The sequence below is a fragment of the Salvelinus alpinus genome, chromosome 20 (assembly GCF_045679555.1).
Source record: "Salvelinus alpinus chromosome 20, SLU_Salpinus.1, whole genome shotgun sequence".
Lineage (NCBI taxonomy): Eukaryota > Metazoa > Chordata > Actinopteri > Salmoniformes > Salmonidae > Salvelinus > Salvelinus alpinus.
In genome coordinates, this window is record NC_092105.1 from 3,964,587 (window position 1) to 3,984,596 (window position 20,010).

Here is a 20,010-nt window from a genome sequence, read left to right on the forward strand (position 1 = left end):
TCTGCTTTCTCCTAACAGTACTAACCCTCAGCCATGTTCCACCCTCTCTGCTTTCTCCTAACAGTACTAACCCTCCGCCATGTTCCACCCTCTCTCCCTCTCCTAACATTACTAACCCTCAGCCATGTTCCACCCTCTCTGCTTTCTCCTAACAGTACTAACCCTCAGCCATGTTCCACCCTCTCTGCTTTCTCCTAACAGTACTAACCCTCAGCCATATTCCACCCTCTCTGCTTTCTCCGAACAGTACTAAACCCTCAGCCATGGTCCACCCCTCTCTGCTTTCTCCTAACAGTACTAACCCTCAGCCATGTTCCACCCTCTCTGCTTTCTCCTAACAGTACTAACCCTCCGCCATGTTCCACCCCTCTCTGCTTTCTCCTAACAGTACTAACCCTCAGCCATGTTCCACCCCTCTTTGCTTTCTCCTATCAGTACTAACCCTCAGCCATGTTCCACCCCTCTCTGCTTTCTCCTAACAGTACTAACCCTCAGCCATGTTCCACCCTCTCTCCCTCTCTGCTTTCTCCTAACAGTACTAACCCTCAGCCATGTTCCACCCCCCTCTGCTTTCTCCTAACAGTACAAACCCTCAGCCATGTTCCACCCCTCTCTGCTTTCTCCTAACAGTACTAACCCTCAGCCATGTTCCACCCTCTCTGCTTTCTCCTAACAGTACTAACCCTCAGCCATGTTCCACCCTCTCTGCTTTCTCATAACAGTACTAACCCTCAGCCATGTTCCACCCCTCTCTGCTTTCTCCTAACAGTACTAACCCTCAGCCATGTTCCACCCTCTCTCCCTCTCTGCTTTCTCCTAACAGTACTAACCCTCAGCCATGTTCCACCCTCTCTCCCTCTCCTAACATTACTAACCCTCAGCCATGTTCCACCCTCTGCTTTCTCCTAACAGTACTAACCCTCAGCCATGTTCCACCCTCTCTGCTTTCTCCTAACAGTACTAACCCTCAGCCATGTTCCACCCTCTCTGCTTTCTCCTAACAGTACTAACCCTCAGCCATGGTCCACCCCTCTCTGCTTTCTCCTAACAGTACTAACCCTCAGCCATGTTCCACCCTCTCTGCTTTCTCCTAACAGTACTAACCCTCAGCCATGTTCCACCCTCTCTCCCTCTCCTAACATTACTAACCCTCAGCCATGTTCCACCCTCTCTGCTTTCTCCTAACAGTACTAACCCTCAGCCATGTTCCACCCTCTCTGCTTTCTCCTAACAGTACTAACCCTCAGCCATGTTCCACCCTCTCTGCTTTCTCCTAACAGTACTAACCCTCAGCCATGTTCCACCCTCTCTGCTTTCTCCGAACAGTACTAAACCCTCAGCCATGGTCCACCCCTCTCTGCTTTCTCCTAACAGTACTAACCATCAGCCATGTTCCACCCTCTCTGCTTTCTCCTAACATTACTAACCCTCAGCCATGTTCCACCCCTCTCTGCTTTCTCCTAACAGTACTAACCCTCAGCCATGTTCCACCCCTCTCTGCTTCCTCCTATCAGTACTAACCCTCAGCCATGTTCCACCCCTCTCTGCTTTCTCCTAACAGTACTAACCCTCAGCCATGTTCCACCCTCTCTCCCTCTCTGCTTTCTCCTAACAGTACTAACCCTCAGCCATGTTCCACCCCTCTCTGCTTTCTCCTAACAGTACTAACCCTCAGCCATGTTCCACCCCTCTCTGCTTTCTCCTAACAGTACTAACCCTCAGCCATGTTCCACCCTCTCTGCTTTCTCCTAACAGTACTAACCCTCAGCCATGTTCCACCCTCTCTGCTTTCTCCTAACAGTACTAACCCTCAGCCATGTTCCACCCTCTCTCCCTCTCTGCTTTCTCCTAACAGTACTAACCCTCAGCCATGTTCCACCCCTCTCTGCTTCCTCCTATCAGTACTAACCCTCAGCCATGTTCCACCCCTCTCTGCTTTCTCCTAACAGTACCAACCCTCAGCCATGTTCCACCCTTTCTCCCTCTCCTAACATTACTAACCCTCAGCCATGTTCCACCCTCTCTGCTTTCTCCTAACAGTACTAACCCTCAGCCATGTTCCACCCTCTCTGCTTTCTCCTAACAGTACTAACCCTCAGCCATGTTCCACCCTCTCTGCTTTCTCCTAACAGTACTAACCCTCAGCCATGGTCCACCCTCTCTGCTTTCTCCGAACAGTACTAAACCCTCAGCCATGGTCCACCCCTCTCTGCTTTCTCCTAACAGTACTAACCCTCAGCCATGTTCCACCCTCTCTGCTTTCTCCTAACAGTACTAACCCTCAGCCATGTTCCACCCCTCTCTGCTTTCTCCTAACATTACTAACCCTCAGCCATGTTCCACCCCTCTCTGCTTTCTCCTATCAGTACTAACCCTCAGCCATGTTCCACCCTCTCTGCTTTCTCCTAACAGTACTAACCCTCAGCCATGTTCCACCCTCTCTGATTTCTCATAACAGTACTAACCCTCAGCCATGTTCCACCCTCTCTGCTTTCTCCTATCAGTACTAACCCTCAGCCATGTTCCACCCTCTCTGCTTTCTCCTAACATTACTAACCCTCAGCCATGTTCCACCCCTCTCTGCTTTCTCCTAACATTACTAACCCTCAGCCATGTTCCACCCCTCTCTGCTTTCTCCTAACAGTACTAACCCTCAGCCATGTTCCACCCTCTCTGCTTTCTCCTAACAGTACTAACCCTCAGCCATGTTCCACCCTCTCTGCTTTCTCCTAACAGTACTAACCCTCAGCCATGTTCCAGATATTAGAGTAACTGCTGTCTTGGCACGAACTAATGGGGATCCATAATAAACCCCAGGAAGAGTAGCTGCTGCCTTGGCAGGAACTAATGGGGATCCATAATAAACCCCAGGAAGAGTAGCTGCTGCCTTGGCAGGAACTAATGGGGATCCATAATAAACCCCAGGAAGAGTAGCTGCTGCCTTGACAGGAACTAATGGGGATCCATAATAAACCCCAGGAAGAGTAGCTGCTGCCTTGGCAGGAACTAATTGGGATCCATAATAAACCCCAGGAAGAGTAGCTGCTGCCTTGGCAGGAACTAATGGGGATCCATAATAAACCCCAGGAAGAGTAGCTGCTGCCTTGACAGGAACTAATGGGGATCCATAATAAACCCCAGGAAGAGTAGCTGCTGCCTTGGCAGGAACTAATGGGGATACCTGATAAACCCCAGGAAGAGTAGCTGCTGCCTTGGCAGGAACTAATGGGGATACCTGATAAACCCCAGGAAGAGTAGCTGCTGCCTTGACAGGAACTAATGGGGATCCATAATAAACCCCAGGAAGAGTAGCTGCTGCCTTGGCAGGAACTAATGGGGATCCATAATAAACCCCAGGAAGAGTAGCTGCTGCCTTGACAGGAACTAATGGGGATCCATAATAAACCCCAGGAAGAGTAGCTGCTGCCTTGGCAGGAACTAATGGGGATCCATAATAAACCCCAGGAAGAGTAGCTGCTGCCTTGACAGGAACTAATGGGGATCCATAATAAACCCCAGGAAGAGTAGCTGCTGCCTTGGCAGGAACTAATGGGGATACCTGATAAACCCCAGGAAGAGTAGCTGCTGCCTTGACAGGAACTAATGGGGATCCATAATAAACCCCAGGAAGAGTAGCTTTTTTTTTCTCTGTCTCTCTCTCTCTCCCGTTTTCTCTCTCTCTCTGGTTCTCTCTCTTTCTCTCTGTCTCTCTCTCTCTGTCTCTCTCTGTCTCTGTCTCTCTCTTTTTGTCACCCAACACACAAACAGCTCGGGCACGCGGGATTGCTGTCTCCCCCACACGGGATCTCTCTACCTCTCTCTTTCCCTCCAGTCTGACTTGTTGTGGTATCTGATTGGAACGCTGGCTGTCTGGTGCAATCATCTCAACTTTATTTATTTTCATTATCATGTTTCACCACAAAACAACACATGGCTTGTAAATTATTCGCAGTGCCCGGAAATGACCCTTTCTCCCATCCCAACACCTATCCCAGGAACATAACAGATCTGCCAGTTCTGTAAATTGGAAGTTGCTCCAGAGGTTTTCAGTCCAAAATGGAACCCTATTCCCTATATAGTGCACTACTTTAGACCAGATCCCTATGGCACCCTATTCCCTATATAGTGCACTACCATAGGGCTCTGGTCTAAAGTAGTGCACTATATAGGGAACAGGGTTCTATAGGGCCCTGGTCTAAAGTAGTGCACTATATAGGGAATAGGGTTCCATAGGGCTCTGGTCAAAAGTAGTGCACTATATAGGGAATAGGGCTCTGGTCTAAAGTAGTGCACTATATAGGGAATAGGGTTCCATAGGGCTCTGGTCTAAAGTAGTGCACTATATAGGGAGTAGGTTTCCATTTGGGATGCAAATTCAGTCTCTATCTGTTCACAGCAGAACGGAGTAGCTTCTCTCTCAAATCACTTCAGTCGGACACTTCAGTGGCTTCGGATTAGACGTTGTAGAGTTGCACTAATCCAATCCCTATTTAAAGGAAAGATTCACCCATTTTGAATGTTATATTGTTTGTGTGCATCTCTGAGTGATGTTCTATCTATTTCCTGGGTCATGTTTTCATGTCTTGAGTTATTGCCGTTCAAGCAGACAGAAATCCGTCCGGTACGACGTAGCACCGTGATAAAGCCTCTCTCACTACACTGGACGTTAATAGGAATCCGACTTTTAGATGGTGAAAACGTCCATCGTACATGTCAGAGTTCAATACTGACCGATGTCATAATGGGGAGGTTGTCCTCTCTCTATATTCCCACCTGGATAAATGTGTAATTTAACAGAGCGTCCACCACATTTCTCCTATTTGTCTGCCTACTCAGTCCAGGGTGACGTTGCGAATGTCAGACTCCACTCTGTCAGGCACATTGAACAGCAGGTTGAACATGGTGAGATTGTAGATTGATAGTGCAGCTTGTTGAGGCCATTTTAAAGCCAACTAGCTACTTCGCATGCTGATACTGACTTTGGTAATATTGTGTGTCGCTACGTTCGCTCGCAAGCTAGCGAGAGCCGGCTAGCCCATAGAGAGAACATTTCATTGTGGGTTTTACAGTCGACTTGAGCTGCAACAGATTTCCACATGTTGTGACCCGTCGTTCCATTTTTTTTGAGAGGGAGGAGCTGTTTTGCATATTATTTTGACATTTATATGTGTTACATATCATTCGCAAACAAATTTTTTTTAAATATAAAAAATCCTTGAGTTAATAAAGCCACATACAAACATGGTTTCTTTTTTGCTTTCTTGAGGAAGGCAGCTCCAAAATGCAGGTGTTTCAGCCTAGCTCAGTGCTTTCTGTGGTGGTGAGGCAGCCAGCGGAAAACACGTAGGGGTTGGTAATGTTCTCTAGTTGCGCCATGATTGGCTCAGTGTTCTGTCACTCATGGGGACACTACGTCACCCCCAAATCTAAGGGTAGAGCTATACAATTCAAGCCCCTTGGGTGCTGCCATAGACTTACATTAGAAGTGCCCATCCAAGAAGACTTAAGGTTGTTGGCCACAGATAAAATTATGTCAAATCACGTTATATCTACAGTAGCTTTGATTGGACTGATCATGTCAACATCTTACTTTCAAAATCTTAGCTAGCAGTCATCATCATGAATCAAGTCAACAATATACTGGCAAATCCTTTTAATCCTTGTCAAGAGAAATAATGAAGAGAAATGATAGATAAAACGTATCGGTGCTCATCAGCCATTGGACATAAACATTACACAACAAGTTGGAAATCACAAATTCAACAATGAGTGGTTTGGAACTGCAAGCATTGCAAAGCATCACTAGCCTGCTATTCAGTGGAGTGGCTGTGTGGTCCCAAGTCTGGGTTTAAGGGTCTCTTTTCCAAGCTTATAATGATAAACATTTAACATTTGCCATGCTGTCAATTCAGTGTGATTTCTGCCGTGCTGAAAACAACTGTTAACTGGGAAATCTGGATTCAGTGAGATCAAGACAACTGGGAACCAGGGGGAAAAACAGGGGGGAAAACAGGGGGGAAACAGGGGGGGGAAACAGGGGGGGAAAACAGGGGGGGGAAACGGGGGGGAAAACGGGGGGGAAAACAGGGGGGAAAACAGGGGGAAAACAGGGGGAAAACAGGGGGAAAACAGGGGGGAAAACAGGGGGGAAAACGGGGGGAAAACAGGGGGGTAAAACAGGGGGGAAAACAGGGGTGAAGAAACAGGGGGGGGAAACAGGGGGGACAAACAGGGGGGGAAAACAAGAGGGGGAAAACAGGGGGAAAAACAGGGGGGGATAACAGGGGGAAAACAGGGGAGAAAAACAGGGGAAAACAGGGGGGAAAACGGGGGGAAAAACAGGGGGAACAACAGGGGGAAAAACAGGGGGAAAAACAGGGGAGAAAAACAGGGGGGGAAACAGGGGAGGAAAACAGGGGGAAAAACAGGGGGAAAAACAGGGGGAAAAACAGGGGGAAAACAGGGGAGAAAAACAGGGGAGAAAAACAGGGGAAAAACAGGGGGAAAAACAGGGGGGAAAACAGGGGGGAAACAGGGGAGGAAAACATGGGGAAAAACAGGGGGGAAAACAGGGGGAAAAACAGGGGAGGAAAACAGGGGGAAAAACAGGGGGGAAACAGGGGGAAAAACAGGGGGAAAAACAGAGGGAAAAACAGGGGAGAAAAACAGGGGGAAACAGGGGGGAAAACAGGGGGGAAAACAGGGGGGAAAACAGGGGGGAAAACAGGGGGAAAAACAGGGGAGAAAAACAGGGGGGAAACAGGGGAGGAAAACAGGGGAAAAACAGGGGGAAAAACAGGGGGGAAACAGGGGAGGAAAACAGGGGGGGAAAACAGGGGGGAAAACAGGGGAGAAAACAGGGGGAAACAGGGGGGAAAACAGGGGGAAAACAGGGGGAAAAACAGGGGGAAAAACAGGGGGAAAAACAGGGGGGAAAACAGGGGGGCAAAAACAGGGGGAAAAACGGGGGAAAAACAGAAAATATGTTTTGAACGGCCATCTAACTCAGAATTTCTAGAGCTCCGACCTGAAGATCAGTGACGTCATCATGATTCAACCTTGTTTTTTTTCCAGAGTTCCCATTTTGTCTTAAATCCAGAGAATGCCAGACTTTGATGACAAAGATTGCCCACGAAGGACTGTCGCGCCACCTTCCTGTTCAAGTGAGCACAGCACAACGGTGAGTCCAAAAGTGTCTTGTATGCTGCTGCATAAATTATGTAATATGCCAGGGAGATATGTATACTGTAGCTAAGAAAGTAAAACTAAGTGTATGTTGTGTAGTAAGCTGGTGTCATGACGTTGGCCTGAGGGGGGAGGTTTATGACCCCCATAAATACCTTTCCCCTTTTTCCTCTCTCTACTCTACCGATGTGACTATTGAAAATCCATTTGTTAACATTGAGAGAGAGTCTGGTGACATCAAAAGATGCGAAATGGAACCATATTTCGGTAATCCAACCGGTTGAAAATATGCGTTACTTAATGAATATGATGTCAGTTCAGTTGGCGTCTGAGACATTCTTACTAATGATAGGACGACATAAACTATATCTTGGAAAGTCTACACATTCTAGTTATCAGATTCACATGGAATTGTTGTGCAATTTAAATGTTTAAATATGAAACTATTTGTGAAAAGATGAAATGTAAGTATTAGCTTCTTAATGAGAGATCGGTTTGTCAGAAGAACACCACTCTGGTCACTCAGAGGCCCAAGTGAACAGACATGGGTTGTAAACTATGAAACACAGCCCTCTCTCCCAATCCTATAAAAGCCCCTTGACAAAAATGTACCTTTCTGTCCCAAGGACGAGCGGACTGGCAGTCCCCACGTTGAAAGGACAAAGACCACCTACAGAACTAACATCAGCAAGAAAATGAAATTGGCATCGAATTTCAATGTGAAGGTGACGACCTACACGCCGGAAGGATGAATTGAACCAGCCAGTATATAGCACGAGCTTAAAGTATGGCAACTTGGTATGAACTTTGAACTCTTATTCACTAAAGAAGTGCTACCCTCTCCGCCCGCGAAACGTGGGCTAGGAGAGGACGGACAGAGTATCCATTCTACCACGCTCCAGTTCACCACTAGACAGTCTTCAGAGGACCAGAGAGGACCAGAGATCCATGCTGGACAACCCGGCCTCCCATCTACCGCAGCGCAGCTCAGAGTAAATATTTATTGCATTTTCCTTTTCCAAATGGGCGGTTATTTTGAATGCATAAGATTCTGTATTTACGATAGACTAGCTGCCTACGGACCGATAGAGACATAGCTTCTCCCTTTGTTCCTCAGTCTTCCCGCTCTTTCATTCAAACCCAACCCCCTTTTCCTTTGTGTAACCAGCCGTCATGTCGGCTCCGTCCAGCAGGGACGTTTTCTTTATGACTTAATTGGTAATCAATGTCAATGATCCATTCTGTGAATATGTAATTCTGTGTGATTATTTAGGTATTTAGTCAGTATCTGGTGTGGCCACCAGCTGCATTAAGTACTGCAGTGCATCTCCTCTTCATGGACTGCACCAGATTTGCCAGTTCTTGCTGTGAGATGTTACCCCACTCTTCCACCAAGGCACCTGCAAGTTCCCAGACATTTCTGGGTGGGAATGGCCCTAGCCCTCACCCTCCGATTCAACAGGTCTCAGATGTGCTCAATGGGATTGAGATCTATGCTTTTCGCTGGCCATGGCAAAACACTGACATTCCTGTCTTGCAGGAAATCACAAACAGAACGAGCAGTATGGCTGGTGGCATTGTAGGAGGGTCATGTCAGGATGAGCCTGCAGGAAGGGTACCACATGAGGGAGGAGGATGTCTTCCCTGTAACGCACAGCGTTGAGATTGGCTGCAATGACAAGAAGCTCAGTCCGTGACGCTGTGACACACCGCCCCAGACCATGACAGACCCTTCACCTCCAAATCGATCCCGCTCCAGAGTACAGGCCTCGGTGTAACGCTCATTCCTTCGACAATAAACACGAATCCGACCATCACCCCTGGTGAGACAAAACCGCGACTCATCAGTGAAGAGCACTTTTTGCCAGTCCTGTCTGGTCCAGCGACGGTGGGTTTGTGCCCATAGGCGACGTTGTTGCCGGTGATGTCTGGTGAGGACCTGCCTTACAACAGGCCTACAAGCCCTCAGTCCAGCCTCTCTCAGCCTATTGCGGACAGTCTGAGCACTGATGGAGGGATTGTGTGTTCCTGGTGTAACTCGGGCAGTTGTTGTTGCCATCCTGTACCTGTCCTGCAGGTGTGATGTTCGGATGTACCGATCCTGTGCAGGTGTTGTAACACGTGGTCTGCCATTGCGAGGATGATCAGCTGTCCGCCCTGTCTCCCTGTAGCGCTGTTTTAAGCGTCTCACAGTACAGACATTGCAATTTATTGCCCTGGCCACATCTGCAGTCCTCATACCTCCTTGCAGCATGCCTAAGGCACGTTCACGCAGATGAGCAGGGACCCTGGGCATCTTTCTTTTGGTGTTTTTCAGAGTCAGTAGAACGGCCTCTTTAGTGTACTAAGTTTTCATAACTGTGACCTTAATTGCCTACCGTCTGTAAGCTGTTAGTGTCTTAACGACCGTTCCACAGGTGCATGTTCATTAATTGTTTATGAAGATCTGTGAAGTTATTTGGATTTATACGAATTATCTTTGAAAGACAGGGTCCTGAAAAAGGGACATTTCTTTTTTTTGCTGAGTTCAGATATATTGTCAACGTTCATCCTAGCTCATTAAGGACTTCATCAAAATTACGGCCTCTTATCCACTTGTCGACCCCTTATGCCATAGTTTGTACATCTCAATTGTCAGTAGAAACCACATCTGTTTAAGCAAGTCAGCCATATCAGCTATGTTTGTTTTTAAAGGCAGTAAATGAGGCTGAATGAACAGTTTTTCGACTGCCAGACAAGGCTCCGCTAATAGCGGATGTGTAGCTGTAAGGTGCTGATAGCCAGGTGTAGAAACTGTGGTAAAACTGTCCCACCAAGATATACAATTGAAGTCAGAAGTTTACATACACCTTAGCCAAAAACATTTACAGAGAGTTTTACACTCCGTTTTTCACAATTCCTGACATTTAATCCCAGTAAAAATTCCCTGTCTTAGGTCAGTTAGGATCACCACTTTATTTTAAGAATGTGAAATGTCCGAATAATAGTAGAGAGAATTATTTATTTCAGCTTTTATTTCTTTCATTACATTCCCAGTGGGTCAGAAGGTTACATACACTCAATTAGTATTTGGTAGAAGTGCCTTTAAAATGTTTACCTAGCCTTCCACAAGCTTTAAATTGTTTAACTTGGGTCAAACATTTCGGGTAGCCTTCCACAAGCTTCCCACAGTAAGTTGGGTGAATTTTGGCTCATTCCCCCTGACAGAGCTGGTGTAACTGAGTCAGGTTTGTAGGCCTCCTTGCTCGCCGACGCTTTTTCAGGTCTGCCCACACATTTTTTATGGGATCGAGGTCAGGGCTTTGTGATGGCCACTCCAATACCTTGACTTTGTTGTCCTTAAGCCATTTTGCCACAACTTTGGAAGTATGCTTGGGGTCATTGTCCAGTTGGAAGACCCATTTGCGACCAAGCTTTAACTTCCTGACTGATGTCTTGAGATGTTGCTTCAATATAGCCACACAACTTTCCTCCCTCATGATGCCATCTATTTTGTGAAGTGCACCAGTCCCTCCTGCAGCAAAGCACCCCCACAACATGATGCTGCCACCCCCGTGCTTCACGGTTGGGATGGTGTTCTTCGACTTGCAAGCCTCCCCCTTTTTCCTCCAATTATAACGATGGTCATTATGGCCAAACCGTTCTATGTTTCATCAGACCAGAGGACATTTCTCCAAAAATAACGATCTTTGTCCTCATGTGCAGTTGCAAACCGTAGTCTGGCTTTTTTATGGCGGTTTTGGAGCAGTGGCTTCTTCCTTGCTGAGCGGCCTTTCAGGTTATGTCGATATAGGACTTGTTTTTACTGTGGATATAGATACTTTTGTACCTGTTTCCTCCAGCATCTTCACAAGGTGCGGCAGGTAGCCTTGTGGTTAGAGCGTTGGACTAGTAACCGAATGGTTGCAGTGGTTCATCCTTTAAAAGTTGCGGCGTACTGCATCACAGCTTGCAGGGTGCCGCAGAATTCTATGGCACGTTATTTAAGTATGAACCACTGGTACCATTAATGCCATTTAGTGCTAGTTTGACCACCAGAGGGCATCTTTGAGAAGCATTTGATAGCCTTCAATAGTGGCTGTACTAGAGAATGCGGACACGCGGGAGACCGGGGTTCCATTCCCCGACAGGGAGGAAGGAGTAGGCTGTCCTTGTAAAAAAATTATAATGTTCTTAACTGATTCCATATGTGTTATTTCATAGTTGTGATGTCTTCACTATTATTCTACAATGTAGAAAATAGTAAAAATAAAGAAAAACCCTGGAATGTGCAAACTTTTGACTGGTACTTGTTTATTCATTTGATTAATATTATGGTGCCTGAAAATATGTCACTGGGCAGCTAAAAAAATTCCAGTGGTGTGTGGGCTGGGCACGCGGGAGACCGGGGTTCAATTCCCCGACAGGGAGGAAGGAGTAGGCTGTTCTTTTTTATAAGAATTTGTTCTTAACTGACTTGCCTAGTTAAATAAAGGTTGCACTAAGAGCATAACATTTATACGCCCTAATTTTCTAATTCTAGTCTAACCAATACCCAAACAGAGATTAAGTCCTGAAGACCTGAAGTTGAGAATCAGTGAAAATAACAATCTCATTGATTCATCAAGCCCCATGCTTGTCTCAGAGCAGTGTGAAACGGTGCTAAAATAGTTGTAGGCTTTTGCTTCTAACTTCAATATGATCTTTAAATAAATAAGACCTACACCATTTTTAACAGCACATTACTCAACACTAGTGAGACTCGTGTCGCCTGCGGTAGGACTAGAAAAATATGACTTGACTCTCCGCCAATAATTACATATAGAGGAATGGAGGATGCTAAATTAAAGCCAAAAGCCGCCGCATGGGTCTCCCAGTCGGGAGCAAAACACACGGGTATTGAACCAGCATCTGTAGCAACACAGCTATGCAGTGTCTTAGACCGTTGTGCCACTCAGGCGCTGTACAACGTGACTGGTCCGGAGTGGCCTACAGTACTACAGTAAGACCAAAATAATCCCAACAAAATAAAATAATAGAAACCTTAGTGTAACAACAGTTTTACTACTGAAGTCGTACACAATTATCAGTTTCTATTTAGGTTTATGTCGCCCATTCAATGTCAGTTAGAGACACAGTAGGACCGAAAAGCATAGTCAGTGCTCTAAGACCCCCTGTTTCATCGGAGGGCATAGCGGGATTTCTTATAAACTTCCGGATTAGAGTCCCGCTCCTTGAAAGCGGCAGCTCGAACCTTTAACTCAGTGCGAATGTTGCCTGTAATCCATGGCTTCTGGTTGGGGTATGTACGTACAGTCACTGTGGGGACGATGTCCTTGATGCACTTATTGATAAAGCCAGTGACTGATGTGGCGTACTCCTCAATGCCATCGGAGGAATATCGGAACATGTTCCAGTCTGTGCTAGCAAAACAGTCCTGTAGTTTAGCATCTGCTTCATCTGACCACTTTTTTATAGATTGAGTCACTTGTGCTTCCTGCTTTAATTTTTGCTTGTAAGCAGGAATCAGGAGAATAGAATTATGGTCAGATTTGCCAAGTGGAGCTTTGTATGCGTCTCTGTGTGTGGAGTAAAGGTGGTCTCAATTTTTTTTTACCTCTGTTGCACATTTAACATGCTGATAGAAATGTAAGTTTCCCTGCATTAAAGTCCCCGGCCACTAGGAGCGCCGCCTCAGGATGAGTGTTTTCCTGTTTGCTTATGGCGGAATACAGCTCATTGAGCGTGGTTTTAGTGCCAGCATCGGTCTGTGGTGGTATGTAGACAGCTACGAAAAAACACAGATGAAAACTCTCTGGGTAAATAGTGAGGTCTACAGCTTATCATGAGATACTCTACCTCAGGCGAGCAAAACCTAGACTTCCTTAGATATCGTGCACCAGCTGTTGTTCACATAAATGCATAGGCCCCCGCCCCGTGTCTTACCAGAGGCTGCTGTTTTGTCCTGTCGATACAGCGTATAACCCGCCAGCTGTATGTTCTTAATGTCGTCGTTCAGCCACGACTCGGTGAAACATAAGATATTACAGTTTTTATTGTCCTGTTGGTAGGATAAACGTGCTTTCAGTTCGTCCCATTTATTTTCCAGCGATTGAACGTTAGCTAGCAGGACGGAAGGCGAGGGCAGATTAGCCATTCGTCGCCTGATCCTCACAAGGCACCCTGATCTCTTTCAGTGAAATCTCTGTTTCCTTCTCCAGCGAATCACAGGGATCTGGGCCTGGTCGGGTGTCTGAAGTCGTATATACCTCACGTCCGACTCATTGAAGAAGAACTCATCGTCCAGTTCGAGGTGACCATCGCAGTTCTGATGTCCAGAAGTTCTTTTTTTCGGTCATAAGAGACGGTAGCAGCAACATTATGTACAAAACAAGTTACGAACAACGCGGAAAAAAACGAATAAAATAGCAAGGTTGGTTAAGAGCCGATAAGACGGCAGCCCTAACCTCCGACGCCATCGCAATTCTCCATCATATCACTAGACAACTGTGTTGAAGCACTGAGAAACATGACCAAGAATAAGCATGAAGTCTTCTCATTTGAAATGCATGACAGCGCTGTTCACAAGTCAAACCTAATATACCAAAGGTTTGGCGAGAACTGAAACACTGAATATAAAACGTTCTCAAATTCTCAACCTGGAGAACATCTAAAGATTAAAAGAGTTTAAAAGCCTTGTCAAATTAATTACGTTTTTTTCATCTATCGCTGTAGGAAAGGTGAGGACAAGAAAGGGAGCCAACCCAACAATTAAAGTGCATCCTAAATCGCATCCTATTCCCTACTTCTGGCATCCTAAATCGCATCCTATTCCCTACTTCTGTCATCCTAAATCGCACCCTATTCCCTACTTCTGTCATCCTAAATCGCACCCTATTCCCTACGTCTGTAATCCCAAATGGCACCCTATTCCTGAGTTCTGGTCAGCAGTAATGTACCATATAGGGAATAGGGTTACATTTGGGACACAGGCTTAACGACGGAGGTAAGGAGGGCATATAGCAGATCAAACCAGCCTTGTTTTCAAAGTTAATCCTGTTTCCCATCACGTCGATAGCAGGGTCTGTCTGTCTGTCTGTACCTCCTATAGCTAGTACAGGGTCTGTCTGTCTGTCTGTCTGTACCTCCTATAGCTAGTACAGGGTCTGTCTGTCTGTCTGTACCTCCTATAGCAAGTACAGGGTCTGTCTGTCTGTCTGTACCTCCTATAGCTAGTACAGGGTCTGTCTTTCTGTCTGTCTGTCTGTACCTCCTATAGCTAGTACAGGTCTGTCTGTCTGTCTGTACCTCCTATAGCTAGTACAGGTCTGTCTGTCTGTCTGTCTGTACCTCCTATAGCTAGTACAGGGTCTGTCTGTCTGTCTGTCTGTCTGTCTGTCTCTGTCTGTACCTCCTATAGCTAGTACAGGGTCTGTCTTTCTGTCTGTCTGTCTGTACCTCCTATAGCTAGTACAGGTCTGTCTGTCTGTCTGTACCTCCTATAGCTAGTACAGGTCTGTCTGTCTGTCTGTACCTCCTATAGCTAGTACAGGGTCTGTCTGTCTGTCTGTCTGTCTGTCTGTCTGTCTGTCTGTCTGTACCTCCTATATCTAGTAAAGGTCTGTCTGTCTGTCTGTCTGTACCTCCTATATCTAGTAAAGGTCTGTCTGTCTGTCTGTCTGTCTGTCTGTCTATCTGTACCTCCTATAGCTAGTACAGGTCTGTCTGTCTGTCTGTACCTCCTATAGCTAGTACAGGTCTGTCTGTCTGTCTGTACCTCCTATAGCTAGTACAGGTCTGTCTGTCTGTCTGTCTGTACCTCCTATATCTAGTAAAGGTCTGTCTGTCTGTCTGTCTGTACCTCCTATATCTAGTAAAGGTCTGTCTGTCTGTCTGTCTGTCTGTCTGTCTGTCTGTCTGTCTGTCTGTCTGTACCTCCTATAGCTAGTACAGGGTCTGTCTGTCTGTCTGTACCTCCTATAGCTAGTACAGGTCTGTCTGTCTGTACCTCCTATATCTAGTAAAGGTCTGTCTGTCTGTCTGTCTGTACCTCCTATATCTAGTAAAGGTCTGTCTGTCTGTCTGTCTGTCTGTCTGTCTGTCTGTACCTCCTATAGCTAGTACAGGGTCTGTCTGTCTGTCTGTACCTCCTATAGCTAGTACAGGGTCTGTCTGTCTGTCTGTACCTCCTATAGCTAGTACAGGGTCTGTCTTTCTGTCTGTCTGTCTGTACCTCCTATAGCTAGTACAGGGTCTGTCTGTCTGTCTGTACCTCCTATAGCCAGTACAGGGTCTGTCTTTCTGTCTGTCTGTCTGTACCTCCTATAGCTAGTACAGGGTCTGTCTGTCTGTCTGTACCTCCTATAGCTAGTACAGGGTCTGTCTGTCTGTCTGTACCTCCTATAGCTAGTACAGGTCTGTCTGTCTGTCTGTCTGTACCTCCTATAGCTAGTACAGGGTCTGTCTGTCTGTCTGTACCTCCTATAGCTAGTACAGGGTCTGTCTGTCTGTCTGTACCTCCTATAGCTAGTACAGGGTCTGTCTGTCTGTCTGTACCTCCTATAGCTAGTACAGGTCTGTCTGTCTGTCTGTCTGTCTGTCTGTCTGTCTGTCTGTCTGTCGAGGAATTGAATGAGAAACGCGCCGTTTTAATGCAGAAACAAATGGAGCCTGTCATCACTATGGATACCAGGGGTAGTTAATAACCCAATGAAACCTGACCAGGGGTAGCAGGGGTAGTTAATAACCCAGTGAAACCTAACCAGGGGTAGTTAATAACCCAATGAAACCTAACCAGGGGTAGTTAATAACCCAATGAAACCTGACCAGGGGTAGTTAATAACCCAATGAAACCTAACCAGGGGTAGTTAATAACCCAATGAAACCTGACCAGGGGTAGTTAATAACCCAATGAAACCTGACCAGGGGTAGTTAATAACCCAATGAAACCTAACCAGGGGTAGTTAATAACCCAATGACACCTGACCAGGGGTAGTTAATAACCCAATGAAACCTGACCAGGGGTAGTTAATAACCCAATGAAACCTAACCAGGGGTAGTTAATAACCCAATGACACCTAACCAGGGGTAGTTAATAACCCAATGAAACCTGACCAGAGGTAGTTAATAACCCAATGAAACCTGACCAGGGGTAGTTAATAACCCAATGAAACCTAACCAGGGGTAGTTAATAACCCAATGAAACCTGACCAGGGGTAGTTAATAACCCAATGAAACCTAACCAGGGGTAGTTAATAACCCAATGAAACCTGACCAGGGGTAGTTAATAACCCAATGAAACCTGACCAGGGGTAGTTAATAACCCAATGACACCTGACCAGGGGTAGTTAATAACCCAATGAAACCTGACCAGGGGTAGTTAATAACCCAATGAAACCTAACCAGGGGTAGTTAATAACCCAATGACACCTAACCAGGGGTAGTTAATAACCCAATGAAACCTGACCAGGGGTAGTTAATAACCCAGTGAAACCTAACCAGGGGTAGTTAATAACCCAATGAAACCTAACCAGGGGTAGTTAATAACCCAATGAAACCTGACCAGGGGTAGTTAATAACCCAATGAAACCTAACCAGGGGTAGTTAATAACCCAATGAAACCTGACCAGGGGTAGTTAATAACCCAATGAAACCTGACCAGGGGTAGTTAATAACCCAATGAAACCTAACCAGGGGTAGTTAATAACCCAATGAAACCTGACCAGGGGTAGTTAATAACCCAATGAAACCTGACCAGGGGTAGTTAATAACCCAATGAAACCTGACCAGGGGTAGTTAATAACCCAATGAAACCTGACCAGGGGTAGTTAATAACCCAATGAAACCTGACCAGGGGTAGTTAATAACCCAATGAAACCTGACCAGGGGTAGTTAATAACCCAATGAAACCTGACCAGGGGTAGTTAATAACCCAATGAAACCTAACCAGGGGTAGTTAATAACCCAATGAAACCTAACCAGGGGTAGTTAATAACCCAATGAAACCTGACCAGGGGTAGTTAATAACCCAATGAAACCTGACCAGGGGTAGTTAATAACCCAATGAAACCTGACCAGGAGTAGTTAATAACCCAATGAAACCTAACCAGGGGTAGTTAATAACCCAATGAAACCTAACCAGGGGTAGTTAATAACCCAATGAAACCTGACCAGGGGTAGTTAATAACCCAATGAAACCTGACCAGGGGTAGTTAATAACCCAATGAAACCTAACCAGGGGTAGTTAATAACCCAATGAAACCTGACCAGGGGTAGTTAATAACCCAATGAAACCTGACCAGGGGTAGTTAATAACCCAATGAAACCTGACCAGGGGTAGTTAATAACCCAATGAAACCTAACCAGGGGTAGTTAATAACCCAATGAAACCTGACCAGGGGTAGTTAATAACCCAATGAAACCTGACCAGGGGTAGTTAATAACCCAATGAAACCTGACCAGGGGTAGTTAATAACCCAATGAAACCTAACCAGGGGTAGTTAATAATCCAATGAAACCTGACCAGGGGTAGTTAATAACCCAATGAAACCTGACCAGGGTTAGTTAATAACCCAATGAAACCTAACCAGGGGTAGTTAATAACCCAATGAAACCTGACCAGGGGTAGTTAATAACCCAATGAAACCTGACCAGGGGTAGTTAATAACCCAATGAAACCTGACCAGGGGTAGTTAATAACCCAATGAAACCTGACCAGGGGTAGTTAATAACCCAATGAAACCTAACCAGGGGTAGTTAATAACCCAATGAAACCTGACCAGGGGTAGTTAATAACCCAATGAAACCTGACCAGGGGTAGTTAATAACCCAATGAAACCTGACCAGGGGTAGTTAATAACCCAATGAAACCTAACCAGGGGTAGTTAATAACCCAATGAAACCTAACCAGGGGTAGTTAATAACCCAATGAAACCTGACCAGGGGTAGTTAATAACCCAATGAAACCTGACCAGGGGTAGTTAATAACCCAATGAAACCTAACCAGGGGTAGTTAATAACCCAATGAAACCTGACCAGGGGTAGTTAATAACCCAATGAAACCTGACCAGGGGTAGTTAATAACCCAATGAAACCTAACCAGGGGTAGTTAATAACCCAATGAAACCTGACCAGGGGTAGTTAATAACGCAATGAAACCTGACCAGGGGTAGTTAATAACCCAATGAAACCTGACCAGGGGTAGCAGGGGTAGTTAATAACCCAGTGAAACCTAACCAGGGGTAGTTAATAACCCAATGAAACCTAACCAGGGGTAGTTAATAACCCAATGAAACCTGACCAGGGGTAGTTAATAACCCAATGAAACCTAACCAGGGGTAGTTAATAACCCAATGAAACCTGACCAGGGGTAGCAGGGGTAGTTAATAACCCAATGAAACCTAACCAGGGGTAGTTAATAACCCAATGAAACCTGACCAGGGGTACCAGGGGTAGTTAATAACCCAGTGAAACCTAACCAGGGGTAGTTAATAACCCAATGAAACCTGACCAGGGGTAGTTAATAACCCAATGAAACCTGACCAGGGGTAGTTAATAACCCAATGAAACCTAACCAGGGGTAGTTAATAACCCAATGAAACCTGACCAGGGGTAGTTAATAACCCAATGACACCTAACCAGGGGTAGTTAATAACCCAATGAAACCTGACCAGGGGTAGTTAATAACCCAATGACACCTAACCAGGGGTAGTTAATAACCCAATGAAACCTGACCAGGGGTAGTTATTAACCCAATGAAACCTGACCAGGGGTAGTTAATAACCCAATGAAACCTAACCAGGGGTAGTTAATAACCCAATGACACCTGACCAGGGGTAGTTAACAACCCAATGAAACCTAACCAGGGGTAGTTAATAACCCAATGACACCTGACCAGGGGTAGTTAACAACCCAATGAAACCTGACCAGGGGTAGTTAATAACCGAATGAAACCTAACCAGGGGTAGTTAATAACCCAATGAAACCTGACCAGGGGTAGTTAATAACCCAATGAAACCTAACCAGGGGTAGTTAATAACCCAATGAAACCTGACCAGGGGTAGTTAATAACCCAATGAAACCTGACCAGGGGTAGTTAATAACCCAATGAAACCTAACCAGGGGTAGTTAATAACCCAATGAAACCTGACCAGGGGTAGTTAATAACCCAATGAAACCTGACCAGGGGTAGTTAATAACCCAATGAAACCTAACCAGGGGTAGTTAATAACCCAATGAAACCTGACCAGGGGTAGTTAATAACCCAATGAAACCTGACCAGGGGTAGTTAATAACCCAATGAAACCTAACCAGGGGTAGTTAATAACCCAATGAAACCTGACCAGGGGTAGTTAATAACCCAATGAAACCTGACCAGGGGTAGTTAATAACCCAATGAAACCTGACCAGGGGTAGCAGGGGTAGTTAATAACCCAGTGAAACCTAACCAGGGGTAGTTAATAACCCAATGAAACCTAACCAGGGGTAGTTAATAACCCAATGAAACCTGACCAGGGGTAGTTAATAACCCAATGAAACCTAACCAGGGGTAGTTAATAACCCAATGAAACCTGACCAGGGGTAGCAGGGGTAGTTAATAACCCAATGAAACCTAACCAGGGGTAGTTAATAACCCAATGAAACCTGACCAGGGGTACCAGGGGTAGTTAATAACCCAGTGAAACCTAACCAGGGGTAGTTAATAACCCAATGAAACCTGACCAGGGGTAGTTAATAACCCAATGAAACCTAACCAGGGGTAGTTAATAACCCAATGAAACCTAACCAGGGGTAGTTAATAACTCAATGAAACCTGACCAGGGGTAGTTAATAACCCAATGAAACCTG